The sequence below is a fragment of the Filicampus tigris genome, chromosome 11 (assembly GCF_054856515.1).
Source record: "Filicampus tigris isolate MCC_2025a chromosome 11, RoL_Ftig_1.0, whole genome shotgun sequence".
NCBI classification, from domain to species: Eukaryota; Metazoa; Chordata; class Actinopteri; order Syngnathiformes; family Syngnathidae; genus Filicampus; species Filicampus tigris.
The window spans coordinates 2,405,639-2,420,937 of NC_141227.1; the positions used below are offsets into that span (position 1 = coordinate 2,405,639).

The following is a 15,299-nucleotide window of genomic DNA, read 5'->3' on the forward strand; positions in this document are numbered from 1 at the left end:
AGCATGACAGAAAGAGGAACAAAATATTAAGACATTACAAAAGTCACAATAAAATAATGTAAAATAATTAGTAAAATGCCCCTAGCCACGCCCCCTTGATGACATCCTTTTGTAGTCCTGAAGTACGATCCCGCCCCCAACCACGCCCAATTCCACCCCAAACCACACACCTTTGTAGTCCTGAAATGTAATTTTGCCCCTAACCACGCCCCGATACGTCACATCCTGTCTGCCATTTTGCGTTGCCATGCGTCACGTCCTGTCGGCCATTTTGGCGTTACATCACTTCCTAGTGCCCCCCCCCCTTAACACATCATTTATAGTTAACGCCCCCTTCTGGCATGACCAAATAAGGGCATCATACTTCCGCCTCATCTGTGGTAACCAGGGACAAGTCCAGATTTGCCCGGGACATGTGCAGACATGTTTGGATGGCCGCCATCTTTTCGGCATGCCAAAATAAGGACATTCTCTGACGATATGCTTCCGCCTCGCTCAGAGTAACGGAGGGACATGTTCAGACATGTTTGGACGGCCGCCATCTTTTCCGGCATGCCCAAATAAGGGTATGGATGAGATCATGCTTCTGCCTCGTTCAAAGTAATGGAGGGACATGTTCAGACATGTTTGCATGGCCGCCATCTTTTCCGGTCTTTCCAGCATGCCCAAATATGGACATTATGCTTTCGCCTCGTTCAAAGTAACGGTGGGATATGTACAGACATGTCCTGGCCGGCTGCCATCTTTTCCGGTCTTTCCTGCATGTCCAAATATGGACATTATGCTTCCGCCTCGTTCAAAGTAATGGAGGGATATGTCCAGGCATGTCCTGGCTGCCGCCATCTTTTCCGGTATGACCAAATATGGATGGATGAAATCATACATCCGCCTGTAACATGAAACTCATTGTATAGCCTGGGGTATAAGTCCAGGCTTGTTCAGGCATGTTCAGACATGTTCAGACATGTTTGCACGGCCGCCATCTTTTCTGGTCTTTCCTGCATGCCCAAATATGGGTATCCTCCGACATCATGCTTCCGCCTCGTTCACAGTAACGGAGGGATATGTTTAGACATGTTTTTAGATCCTCCCCTCATCTAAGGAGGCGCTACCATACACTTGGGTGTAAACAGAAAGTAAAACAGATCTTCATGAAGGCATCATGATTGAGGGAACATGTATTTCTATTCATAAAGGGTGTGGATCAAATGATCATCAAAAATCAAGGATCAAGGAGTCATTGGAGTAATACCACGTCATCTACAAATGTACCTATGAAACAGCAGAACTACACTTGTACACCATTGTGCATGCTTGGCTATGTTTTTTTTTAAATGACTGAGAATAGAAACCCTTATTTTTCGAATACAGCTTGTTAGGACGTTTCCCATACAATCGCGAAGTGCCCACCTGATTGAATTCATCTTAGCGTAATACCAGGTCATCTATGCTCATCAACTATGCTTATGGTTAAGTTAAGTTAGTGAAAACTAACGATGCTTATGGAAAACTCGGCAATTCTATACAAGTAGACTGTCGAATGGTTGAGAAGGTGTTACTGTTTGACTTAAGGGGCAGGGTTGATGAGAACAACACCTGACAAGCGAAACAAGGTACATATTTGGTCATGCCAGAAGGGGGCGTTATTCATAGATTATGTGTTAAAGGGCGGGGACTAGGAAGTGACGTGACGTATGGCAACGCAAAATGGCCATCCGGAAACGACGCATGGCAACGCAAAATGGCGGACAGGATGTGACGTATCAGGGCGTGGTTAGGGGCAAAATTACATTTCAGGACTACAAAGGGGTGTGGTTTGGGGTGGAATTGGGCGTGGTTAGGGACTACAAAATGATTTCATCAAAGGGGCGTGGCTAAGGGGCGGGGCTCCATTTCCGGACTACAACGTGACGTCATCCTGGTGACTTAACCTGGTGTGACGTCATACATTATGGACTACAAATGACATCACTTCCTGTTTACTTTCGGACTACTTTACAAACCTGTCAAAAAAGTTTGACGAAAGCAGTATTGTATACTTTTTAACAGGTCAAATTTAAAACAAAAGGTAAGTACCATTAGAACAGGAAAGTATTTAATACAACGTGTCAATAAAATAATTTAAGAATAAATTATGAACATGTCTGACATAAAGCAACTCTGGAAATTACACATGGTGAAGTGCTTTTTTCTGGTCTAATGGACCTAACAGAGTTTTACTTGGCTGAAGTCCATGAAAAGTGTTGTCCAAGTACTTCACCTGGTAAGGTTTGGGATTAGAGCGAGCACCTTGGATAATTTCAGCGTAATCAGATGGAACATGTGTAGCGGGCCGAGATATGGACACTTTGCACCCTCGAGACACAGCACGATGGACACGGATAGTGGTTTGATTAAAAATTGTTTTATTGAACCGTGAGGGGGATTAGTAAAAGGAATTAAAACAAGGGGACCTTGTAAAAAATACATAAAACCAAGTAAGAACAGGGGGGAGGAAGTCATTAGGGCCGCTGTTGGCCGCGCCCAACGGTCACGCTAAAATTTACACACACGATCAAAACACTGCACTCACTAGAAATATAATTTACACGATTAAAACACTGCACTCACTAACAATACAATTTACAGGATTAAAACACTGCACTTACTAAAAATATAAAACGGTACTACTCAGTCGGGCTTCGGTCACGGCACACGGCATGCGGGGATATACAATGTCGACATACAATTTGAAAGCTCGCGCACCCTTGGGTCGACCCCACTACTACTACTAAATAGAACAATACTCCCCCCCCCCCCCCCCCCACCTCCCGTTGGCTGCAGGCTCCCTCCCACGGTCCCGTTTAAAAGAAACCCCGTTGCTCAAATTTAAAAGATTATTAAGCCCCCTTAAAATAATGTTATAGCTCTGCTCCAGTAGCGCCGGTGCACGAAGAGAGGGGGACTGTCCTTGCACGGCGTTTGGCGAGCGTCGTCCATGAATGTCGGCTGTGTTGCCTCGTCGGCGTGCGAGGTACTGCGGGTCGCTCCTCTCTGCTGCGGTGTTTTGGTGGATGGATGGATGGATGGATGGATGGATGGATGGATGGATGGACGCGCGCGCGTGCGACTGCCGGTCCCCTGTTGCGGGTTTCCCTCCTTTTTTGTTTTCCACCTCCGATGGCACCCTATTTATGGCCCCGGCTCACCTTCCGTTGGCCAATCAGGCTGGACCGGTCTGGGGAGGAAGGTTGCGCTCTCTCACACACACTCCTCTCAACAACCATGCTGCATTCATTCGCTTGTTACCATGTACTGTACGTTTATGTGTCTCAGTTTCCTCTCTATCACACTATGCACCGAATCTCACTCCATTTGTGTGTGGCCTCTTTCAAGATACGTCTGTGTCACTGTCTTCTGCTTTTCAGTCACAAACATGAGGAGGGCATTGGTCAAGATGAGGTTTCGGTTCTGATAGCCGCATCCATTACTCCAGATGATGGATGTATTCATTGTATGATAGGTGTGTTTCAAGGAACAATGCATGTAGAAAACTCATTGGCAAAAAGACCAGCCCGCATTCCACAGGTAATTTGTTGCATATGTGATAATAAATTTTATCTTCGTCAGCAGTCGAACGAACACATAAAGACCACAGTCGTGGGTATTGACTACCTGCGCAGTAAATGCCATCTGTGGTTACGTTGCAGACATGGCATGTTGTTTGACACAAAGGTGACATTACTAGAGGTTGACAGCAACAAATTATAGTAATCAAATTAAAATTATAATACATATGACACTTTACGGCGGCACGGTGGGCGACTGTTTAGCACGTCTGCCTCACAATTCAGAGGTCGTGGGTTCGATCCCGGCTCCGGCCTCCCTGTGTGGAGTTTGCATGTTCTCCCCGTGCCTGCGTGGGTTTTCTCCGGGTACTCCGGTATCCTCCCACATTCCAAAAAACATGCATGGTAAGTTGATTGGACTCTCTAAATTGCCCCTAGGTGTGATTGTGAGTGCGGATGTTTGTCTCTGTGTGCCCTGCGATTGGCTGGCAACCAATTCAGGGTGTCCCCTGCCTACTGCCCAAAGACAGCTGGGATAGGCTCCAGCACGCCCCGCGACCCTTGTGAGGATAAGCGGTATCGATAATGGATGGATGGATGACACTTTACAAACAGTTATTGTATTGACAAACTTTACCTTTGCATCAATAGATGTTGGCTTCGTTCCACCAAGGAGGAAGTGTAGGCGGGGCTGTGCAAGCAGAAACTTTTGTCTGACATCCACTTGAGATACATTTTAAATTCATGACATCGTAAAACACTTTTTCATTGGTCATGTCGGTTCATAAACCATCAGACGTTGAAGCTGAATGCAGACGTGAAAATTTTTAAAAAAGACAAAAATGAACTTTTTTTTTGACAGGACAGTGACGATATAGACGTTAGTGTACGTATATTGTGTGTATATAATTTTAGAATAATCGGACGCATACTTTTTTTCTTAATGCATTGCCAAGAAACTTATTCGGATCTACAAGTATAAATTGTGTGCCTCCGAAAATGTGGCAGCTCGTTGCGCAGTGGTTAGGCAGCGACATGTGTTTCTTTATTCTTCACCGCGGCATGGGTTCAAGTACCGCCCTCCACTTTTTGTTTTATTTTCATTTTTACTACATTTACAATTACTTGTAGCCACGAATCGGGAGTTGTAAACGAGACGTTTGGTATCACATGTTTATTGAGGATTTGAACAGGTATGCACTTGAACAATTTACATGTAGCTTGTGACGAATCTGCAGAGAGGAAACACAAAATGGAGCCAGTTAATCTGGAAGCCAGTTGAACCGTAACATCGGGAAAAAAATATGTCGTCCCTCCTCGCAAAATTTAAAGAAATACCCCCCACCAATGGGTGAATTCGAAAACATTGCCTCCCCCTACCCTCAGTGCTCCACGGTCGTTGCCATTCCAGTAATACAATTTCCCCGACTATAGCACGACATTCCATCAACCCGATTGGTACTCTAAGATGCACACACGGATGGGTAACAGCAGCTTTAGCGACTGTATCCGCCACCTCATTGCCCGCAACACCCACATGAGCCGGCACCCACAACAACCCGACCCTACAACCAACCATCTCCAATCTATACAGCAACATACGAATTTCAGACACAATCTCGGATCGAGCACACACACCTTGTCAGTTGGATCGACTTAAAATAGAATATTCAAAAGTGTTATGATGACTTTTGTCTGGTAGTTATCGAGGGTCCTAAAATAGGTGACCAAAACATGCCTAACTAAAATTAAATTACACTAACAGTCTAACCACCAGAGGGTGCTATGACAACATAAATAAGAAAGAACCTGGCCTTTTTAACACTAAGTATGGTTTAAGTTGGCCTATTGAGACCATTCAAACATGGTATATAGTTGAGATTTTGCACTTTTGACAGACGTTTGAATGGAGAGGACGTCTTGTTCAGTTGAATAGCTGAATATTATTTGGCAACAAACGGTTGGACCCCAAAGCTGCCAATTAAAACTACCGGTTTGCTGGAGCTCAGTGTTTTTCAAACTTTTTTGAGTCAAGGCACATTTGTTTCATTGAAAAAATCCCGCGGCACACCAGCAGCTGAAATTGTGAAAAAGAAAAAGCTTATTTAAGCAATATAAGCGTTATATTGTTTAAATACGCTTTTTTTTTTAACATCGAAGGATGATGTTATATTATAACGTCTTGAATAGGAATTAAATAAACACACAGAAAAAAGTATTTTATAATGTTTCATATTGATACTTAGTGTGAAACATGGGCCTGTTTGGATAAACGTGCGTCACTAATTCCCTTGTCTCCAAAGACAATTAGCTACCTGCTGTCACCTGCTGCTGCTGTCACCTGCTGGTATGGAAGAGTACTACGACGTAGTAAAGACATGATTACGCTGCTAGGCGTCCAGATAGCAAAATATGTTAAATAAATGTTGAATTTGGGTGAAGATGGTTGATTTTTGGGTTTCAATCAATCAATCAATCACATTTTATTTATATAGCACTTTTCATACATAAAAATGCAACTCAAAGTGCTTTAAAACATTCAAAGCAAAACATAGAATTATCTTCAATCAAAAGAAAAGATAAATTATTTAAAAGTTGTTGAAAGCCAAACTAAAAAGGTGTGTCTTGAGCTTCCTCTTAAAAATATCAACAGTCTCTGCAGACCTGACATCCTCTGGCAGGCTATTCCAAAGGTGAGGACCAAAATGGCTGAATGCAGCCTCACCATGCATTTTGGTCCTCACCCTTGGAATAAATAAAAGGCCGGCGCCAGAGGACCTCAGGATCCGCGAGGGCTGGTATGATAAAAGCAAATCAGATAAATAAGATGGCCCAAGACCATTAACACATTTATAAACTAATAAAAGTACTTTAAAATCGATCCTGAAACACACAGGGAGCCAATGCAGCAATTTCAAAACTGGCGTAATGTGCTCCCGCCCTCTGGTTCTCGTCAGCACCCGAGCGGCTGAATTCTGCAGTAGTTGCAGTGGTGAAATGCTCTTTTTCGGGAGGCCAGAGAGCAGGGCATTACAGTAATCTAAACGACAGGAAATAAAGGCATGCATCAGCACTTCCGTGTTAGCCTGAGAGAGAAACGGGCGGACTCTGGCGATATTCTTAAGGTGATAAAAACCAATCTTGGTTACATTTTTAATATGAGGAATAAAACTGAGCTCAGAGTCAAAAATGACGCCAAGGTTCTTCACAGTGTGAGGGATTAAAAATGTGTAGTTTTGGTAAAAGCTTCTCTCTCTGACCTTCGGGACCGATAACTAAGACCTCAGTCTTGTCCTCATTGAGCTGTAGGAAATTATCTGCCATCCATGACTTGATATCTAAAATGCAATTTAAAAGGGTATCAATGGGTCCTGTGTCATCAGGAGACACGGCAATATACAGCTGCGTGTCATCAGCATAGCTGTGAAAGCTGATGCCGTGTCCCCTGATGACATCCCCGAGGGGAAGCATATAAAGATTTATTTGGTTTTAGTTGAAGACTGATGGTAAATCAACGTTGGTTCAACAACATCTTGTCAGCATTGAAGTTTGTGATGAAAAGGTGCAGTTGAATCAATATTGTATGGTGGTTGAATTAAAACATATCCATGTTTGCCCTTCTCTATTTTTCTACTTCAGTGGAGGGAGGTGGGAAGGCATATTCTGAGGGGCACAGGCCTTTTTCACAAAAAATGTGCCTCACTCACTCACTCACTCACTCACTCACTCACTCACTCACTCACTCACTCACTCACTCTCTCTCATATACATTTTATTTTGTAACCACTTTTTTCTGACAGATTTTTTTTTTGCCATGAGCACATTGGTGTTGGTCCTGTTTCATGAAAACGTTTTCATTTTTTAGCCATTTCCGCACAGGGCTTTAACTCAAAAATGGTCCACCCCCCCCCCAAAACACCATCTTTTAGTAAAAGATGTAAGGCTCACCAAGATAAACGTGAATATTTGTATCATTTCTGTGCGACACTTCAATGCGAAGTCCTCTACTTTCAGATTGTCATTTGGAAGGCTCTTATACTGTACGTAACCAGATCTATATTTAATGAGCATAAATGAGACTTTAGAAGTGCGTTGGACTTCCCGCATAAATCTCGATTGTGTGACGTATTGACTGGTGTGACATGAAGTAGCACCAGCAACCTGCGGGGGACAGTAAGCGTCTCCTCTGCCGGAAATTCAACAGAAGAAGAAGAAGAAGAAGAAACCAGCAGCGCATGCGCAATTGCGCACTGATTTGCACTTGACTTCATTGCGCCCTTTTCCGCATAGAAAAGGTCCAGTGTTTTATTGTCTCTGGTGTGGCAGGTGACATACTGTGTGAATGAAGGCAGAGAGGAGGAAGGGGAGGCATGATTGAAGTCACCAGAGATGAGTACCAGGGCATTTGGGTGCTGTGTTTGTAGCCTGCTCACTGCTGCAGTCAAGACATCACAGGCTGTGTCGCTGCTGGCAGCTGGTGGGACGTAGACGGTCACCGCGATCACGTGACTAAACTCTCGCGGGATGTAGAATGGCCTCATGCCAACAGCTAGCAGCTCAATATCCCTGCTGCAAAGCTGCTCCTTAATCGTGATGTGCCCAGGATTACACCATCTATCGTTCACGAACACAGCCAGCCCTCCTCCTTTCCTCTTTCCACTCTCCAGCGTCACTTTGCATTTTAAAGACCCTTTAAAGAGAAATGTGTGTTTTTTTGTCACGTGAAGATTGGGATTTGGATCCATACGCAGACATGATACGGACGTTGTAGAATAAAATGTCTATCAATGAAAATACAAAGTAACAACAGAGCTGGACTGGAAGAGAGTTTGTATCCTCACTGGAAGAAGAACGTGTCACTGAGTAACTCATGTTTATAAACTGTTAAGACATCGGGCCTGTATGACATAATAAAAGGCAAAGCACAAAAGGACCACATGAACTGCATAGCAACTGATGCATCATGTAACAACAGTCATAACATTTTTCACCCAAACAGTAACGTTAGGGACTTTTGGGAACGCCAGCACACCCGCCTTCAAAACTTTATAATTAACACAACTATGGACATTGACACTCTACAAAATGTTACAATTATCTCAGCTCAAAGGCTGCAACAAAAAATGGTTCCTCATGGAATACTAATATTCTAATATAATAATAATAATAATAATAATAATAATAATAGTAATTTACTGATACAAAATACATACAAGCCGGAGTTGTCGACCAGTTCAGGGTGTAGTCTGCCTTTCGCCCATTGTCAGCTGGGATAGGCTCCGGCACCTCACCGCGACCCTGTACAGGATAAGCGGTGTGAAGATGTCACATGTGTTTTAACATCAAAGTGTCTGTTAAGATCCTCTCTGCCCCCCTGAATAAATTGTTTAAAAAAATGTGGAAAAATAAATCAAGAACAAGATACCAACAATTCCACATTTTTTTCTCTATTGTTAAACACTCCATGAATCTTAATTTTCAACAGCTGAGATAAAGTTGTCAGTTGGAACAATCACCTCTCCCCTCTCCCTCACCCCCCTCTGTTGGCAACCATCGCCCTAACGCTCTCTGACTCTGGTCATTCTGGTAATGTTTCAACATGCCTTCAAAATAAGATACAGATAAACCACAAAAATCAATATAAAGTGCATGAATTTTACTCACTATAACGCTAATGGGAGCCCTTAGCTTGTTTCTCTGTCACGAGATGGTCCCATCTGGGGATAATGGGAGACAATGACACCACAAGTGTGTTGCTTGTGTCCAGTCTACGCCGCTGTTTTGTTTTGGGAGTTGTCACTGCCGAAAACCTTGCTTAACACAAATAGGATGTTGGAAATGGCAACAGGGTTTGTGGCAATCTGTGGGTAATCTGCCATGACTTTAACACGAAAATGCCCAGGGGTTTTTTTACAACTTTTTTTCCCAAGACATCATTTGTAGGATGGTACCAAACTTTCTCCAACTCATCTGAAAATCTTAACGTATTCTCTTGACATGCATAACTCCACCGACATCATTAAATACACCATTAAATAAAATATTACAAAGAGCCAAAATTTAGGGGTCAATTTTTATTAAGATATCACCTTCACAGCCCAAATCATTACAAAACTCGGTTCCATGTGGTTCACAATTAAGCAGCTAACTTAACTTCGTATTTTCATATTCAAACTCTGAAAGTTCTTGCTGTAAAGCAGCAACTCCTAACCAGTCTTCTGCTGTCATCAAAATGTCTCTGTTCTAAAATATGTTGCAGATTACAATTGCCCTCCAGGCTGGACTCGGCTGAATTCCCGCTGTTTAATCTTTAAAAATGAGAGATTAAGATTTTCTCTTGCCGAGGTACAATATTTGCTGACCTCCCACACATTAGTAGTCGATTGCACATGAACTGAAACTGAAAAACAAAACTTACTTTTCTCCTGTTAACTTTGTAATTTACTAACCCTGTTTTCTTCCAACTAGACTGTCTGTAACATGCTTGGTGGAAATCTGGTTTCCATCCACAATGATCTGGAAAATGAAGTAGTTCGACACTTGATTCTGGCAGGGGCTGGATTTTTCAAACGCTCTTGGATTGGCCTCCATGACAAGATTGAGGTAAAATATTTGGTAATACACATGCTGTAACTCAGCTGCACTTTGTGCAGATTGTTTCTTCCACAGAAAATTATGTCTCTGATAAATTAGGCACTCACCTCAATTCACCACTCAGTATGCCTTCATTTTACCTACTCCAGTGGCTCTTGAATTTTTTCCACCAAGTACCACCCCAAAAAAGACCCAGCTCTCCACATACCATCCTCATGACGAATTTTAAGTTACAGTATTGCAGTATGCACAAGTGTTCACAAAAAAAAACAAGGCAATTAATAATTAATGCAGATGTTGTGAAAGCACTAAACAAATAAAGATTATTATATTGTATTAATATTAGTTAATACTTATTGTTCGGAATGCAAGATACTAACGTTATGCAGTTTGGCGCGGCCAATCCAATGGCTGTCCCGTAGGCCAGATGCGAGGTTCTTGACGGGGCCACTCAGGTGGGCGACCAGAGGGCCACACGGGATGAAGGCAGCCTCAGGCCTTGCGCCGCCGTAGCAGAGTCAGAGAGCAGCCGCAGAGCCTGCACCACCGGAGCAGAGTCAGAGCAGCTGAAGGCCTTGCGCCACCGTAACAGGATCGGAAGGAGACCGCAGAGCTTGCGCCGCCGTAGCAGAATCCAAAGGAAGCCGCAGAGGTTGCGCCGCCGGAACAGAGTCAGAGGGCAGCTGAAGGCCTTGTGCCGCCGTAGCAGGATCGGAAGGAGTCCGCAGAGCTTGCGCCGCCGTAGCAGAATCCAAGGGCAACCGCGTATATATATATATGTATGTATTCTACTCACGGGTCGGCGCGAGCAACAACTGCCGCATTGATTCACATTGTGCTGTTGGCAACAGGTCTGCGACACATGCCACGCACACATCAGGAATTGTTGCTGCTCTGATCGGTCCATTATGTCACATGTTGCGATGATATACAGTTTCCCACCACGCAGCGCGTTGCTGCTCCAAAGCAACCTAGTTTGGCAGCGGCATGGGTGTAATGTCACGTATGTGTATGTAAAGAAGCTACTCACCCACGTTCCCCCTTCCAGATCGTTTTCGCAATACAATTAAATGCATCGTCTAGTCATCTCGATCCCTTTATGGTTGTAGCATGATATCCATTGCTGTCGCTGTCTTTTTGAAGCAACGCCCCCCGATTTAGAACTTAACTGTTTCAAAACAACTTGTCTCCACGAGTATAGTCAAGCTGCGCACAGCACTCAAGGATGACTCCGGCACATCAAGGTGGAGTTCATACACTTATTCCGACGTCTTCCCTACTTCCGGAAATACGCCGTAGCAAACCTGCTGTGTAGTGGTTTGCTGGTATGCTATTATTTTGAAGGCCCGGAAGTGTGAAGGAGGTAAATTGTGGAAAATAAATAAGTACCGTATTTTCCGGACTATAAGACGCGACTTTTTTCCTAGGTTTTAAGCCATGCGGCTTATAGTCCGGTGCGGCTATTCTGTGGATTTTTCTTTTACCGCTCGGGGCGCTCTAACCCGAATTACAGTACAATTCAATACAATACATTTGCTGGATGTGACTGCAGGTGGAGGAGTTCAACAGGCGAGGGCGCTCTGCACTAGGTTATTTTTATTTATTATTTTGTGGCGCCACCCTCCTCTCCTGCGTGCAACAGTCAATAGCGCCCGTGAGTAAGCTCGCGCTAATAATAAAAACTGATCAGAAACGGTACGCAAGGTGGACCGAACCAAACATGCCATACCGAAACTTATTATTACACCCACGTTTACTGTTACACCGCTAGAATATATATATATATATATATATATATATATATATATATATATATATAGGCTTTTTAAGGATCATTAGCTGGCTAATTTACTATTCAAACCCGCTGTGGACACGCTTCAAACACGCTTCAAAATGCGCCACTAGTACTTTACTACTTACCCAACTGCGTGTGCTTACTTCCATTGCGAGCCCCAGGGTTGGTTTTGTCATATTGTATAATGATTTGGGTCCAACAGACGGCCAGAAGTCGCATTCAACAAGTTACTTATTTATTTTTCGCACTTACCTTCGTTCACAGCCTTCAAAATAAAAGCATACCAGTAAACCACTATACACAGCAGGTTTGCTACGGCGTATTTCCGGAAGTAGGAAAGACGCCGGAGGAGGTGCATGAACTCCACCTTGATGTGCCAGCGTCATACTTGAGTGCTGCGCGCAGCTTAATATACTCCCGGACACAAGTTGTTTTGAAACAGTTAAGTTCTAAATCGGGGGGCGTTGCTTCAAAAAGACAGCGACAACAATGGATATCGTGCCTGCTACAACCATAAAGGGACCGAGAATACTGGACTATGCATTTAATTTTATTACCAAACTAGTTTGCTTTGTAGCAACAACGAGCTGCGTGCTGCATCCTCTCTCGCCTCCTCTCCGTGTGGGAAACTGTATGTCATCGCAACATGTGACATAATGGACCGATCAGAACAGCAACAATTCCTGATGGGTGCGTGGCATATGTTGCAGACCTGTCGCCAACAGCACAATCGGTCACGTGAATCAATGCGGCAGTTGTCGCTTGCGACAACGCGGGAGTAGCAAGAAGCCTAAAGAGAAGCCTTTCACTGAGTAGGCTGAGATGAAATTTGGCTGCCTCGGGACCACGTCAAACGCATGAGGGCCGATTAGTGGGCCGGACTAAAATCCACTTCCGGCCATGCTCAGTCCAGCCCTTTTTAAAAATTTGTCAGCCCCCACCCACCCCAAAAATGGGCATCCGGCCGGGCCGGAGAGTTCGACCGGTCCGGCCGAGGGACGGACTGCCCAGCTCTGATCATTTGTAACACTCGTTTTACTGGCGATAGTGAGTGTGATTATTCAATCGAAGGTCATGGGGTGGGTAAGACAAGCACACGGAGAGGGAATAGCTTCACAACAGACTTTATTCACCTCGTTTCTTTTTTTTTTTTTGGCCAGCCCTACGTAACATGTCAACCCATACACAGTGGCCTCATCACCATAGATATTCCTTCGCCAACACAATTGCATTACAATAGTTCCCCCAAATAAGAAAGCAAATAAATCCATACAAATATGAACCTCCATATAAAAATAAATCATCTTACAATATCCTTGTATTTCCTTCTCTGGTGATTTTCTTCCCCCCCAGTCTCACAATTGAGTAAGCTACTTTGTAGAATCAAGCATCACCATAAATGTCAGGAGGCTATTACAGTATATGATGCTCAAAATGTTTTAGAGAAGTGAACAGACATATTGTGAAAATCCTTTTGTTTTTCAGGATGGAGAATTTGTATGGACTGATGGCTCACCGTTTGATTACTTTGACTGGGCTAATAACAGGCCAAGAATGGATACAAATCAAGACTGCACAGAAATTAACTTTCAAGGTATGAATGCAGTTTTGTCATTCTTAATTATTCTCATGTGATGAGTGACGTAAATCATTTATCCTCTTATGTTTTTATCTTTGAATTTTGAATATGAAGAATAGTTACCGGTATGTTGATATGTCATTGATTGAAATTGTATTCTCTTGTGCTGTAAACTTTAATGCAGGTCATCTGGTGTTGATAAATATTAAATAATCATACTTAAAGCGGAAATCAACCCCAAAATTTTCTTTACAATATATTGTATGCACCCACATTGATCAAAACACGACATTCTGATCACAATTGCGTTTGTGGAATATGAGTTAAGAAGCAAAATCCACCTGTTTTTATCCATCTCAATGGGTGGCCATTTTGTCACTTGCTGTGGACTGAAAATGACATCACAGTTCCTCAGGGCTCCGGTAACAACCAATAACGGCTCAGCTTCAGAAAACAGGTGAGCTGTGATTGGTTGTTAACTGAGCCTTGAGCAACTAGGATGTCATTTTCAGTCGACAGCAAGTAACAAAATGGCCGCCCCCTGAGATGGGTAAAACAGGTGGATTTTGCAACTTAATTCATTCATTCATTCATTATCCATACCGCTTCTCCTCACAAGGGTCACGGGTCGTATTGGAGCCTATCCCATCTGTCTTTGGGCAGTAGGCGGGGGACACCCTGAATTGGTTGCCAGCCAATCGCAGGGCACACAGAGACAAACATTGCAACTTAATTCGTATTTCATAAACACAATATTAATCAGAATATCAAGTTTAGAGTATTGGGGCTGTACACAATATATTATTGTTAAAGAAACCTTTGGGGTTGACTTCCTCTTTATGATTTTGTGTTCATTTATGTATTCTTACAGGTGACTCATGGAGTGATTTCCAGTGTAATGGTCAACGATCTTTTGTTTGTGCCAAAGATTTGAAAAACCATTAAGAGAAGCAGAGCCCCCCATCATCATTGTTTCTTTGGAACGTGCATTTCACTTTTTTAAATGACTTGCTGTTGAAAACAACCAATTGTTCCCAGTTGTTAATTTGCAAATTAAAAAAAGACTAGTAATACTAACTTGGACACTCAAAGTATATCCAATTAATAAATCAGTCTCTTTGAGCAGGTGTGTTTTTGTATTTACTTTCTTTTTAATTCATTTAAAAAATGAAGTTGCACAGTCAGTAGCAGTTACAAATTAAGATGTGCTCCCTCATTTGCATACATTCATGTTTTCACATACATATTCTGGATATTTATCACTTTCACATACATCAGGCAACCAGCTCTGGTCCTCAATGTTCAATGTTGCCCACTCGGCATCCATTGCAGCCTGATCATCCTGGAAGGGGGATTCCCCCATCTGTGGTCCCTTCTCAAGGTTTCTCATTTTTCCCCAGATGTTTTTTTTTTAGTTTTTTCTTACCCTCCTGGGGGTTAAGATCAGGGGATGTCGTTTATATGCTATCAGCTATGGGCATGTGAAGGCCTTTGAGACTTTCCTGTGATTGAGGGCTATAGAAATAAATTTGACTTGACTTGACTACTGTTCTGACTGTTTCCCATCTCTCCCTGCTGCAACATACCTGATTCAAATGATCAGCTCATAAGTCACCTCAGCTCCATCCCCGCAACGAGGAACCACCCCCTCCCAAGCGCTGGCGCAGGGCAGCTCTCTATATAAGAAGCATGTATTCCCAAACAGACATGGTGCTTGAAGAGGCACAAAGAGTTTACATTATCAGCCGATTCAAGTGGAGCGCAGTCAGACAAGCTACACACT

At 43.2% G+C, this 15,299-nt stretch overlaps 1 long non-coding RNA gene across 2 annotated transcripts; it reads left to right on the top strand.

Annotated features, from left to right (window-relative positions):
* The first annotated feature begins 2,829 nt into the window (after positions 1–2,829).
* Positions 2,830–15,059, top strand: LOC147139404 (uncharacterized). Of its 2 annotated transcripts, XR_015088764.1 has the most exons (5): positions 2,830–3,013; positions 9,808–9,893; positions 10,017–10,151; positions 13,423–13,531; positions 14,388–15,059. It is a non-coding gene; the product is annotated as an uncharacterized LOC147139404 (long non-coding RNA). The 2 variants fall into 2 exon arrangements; XR_015088765.1 differs by lacking the exon at positions 9,808–9,893.
* Positions 15,060–15,299: the final 240 nt, after the last annotated feature.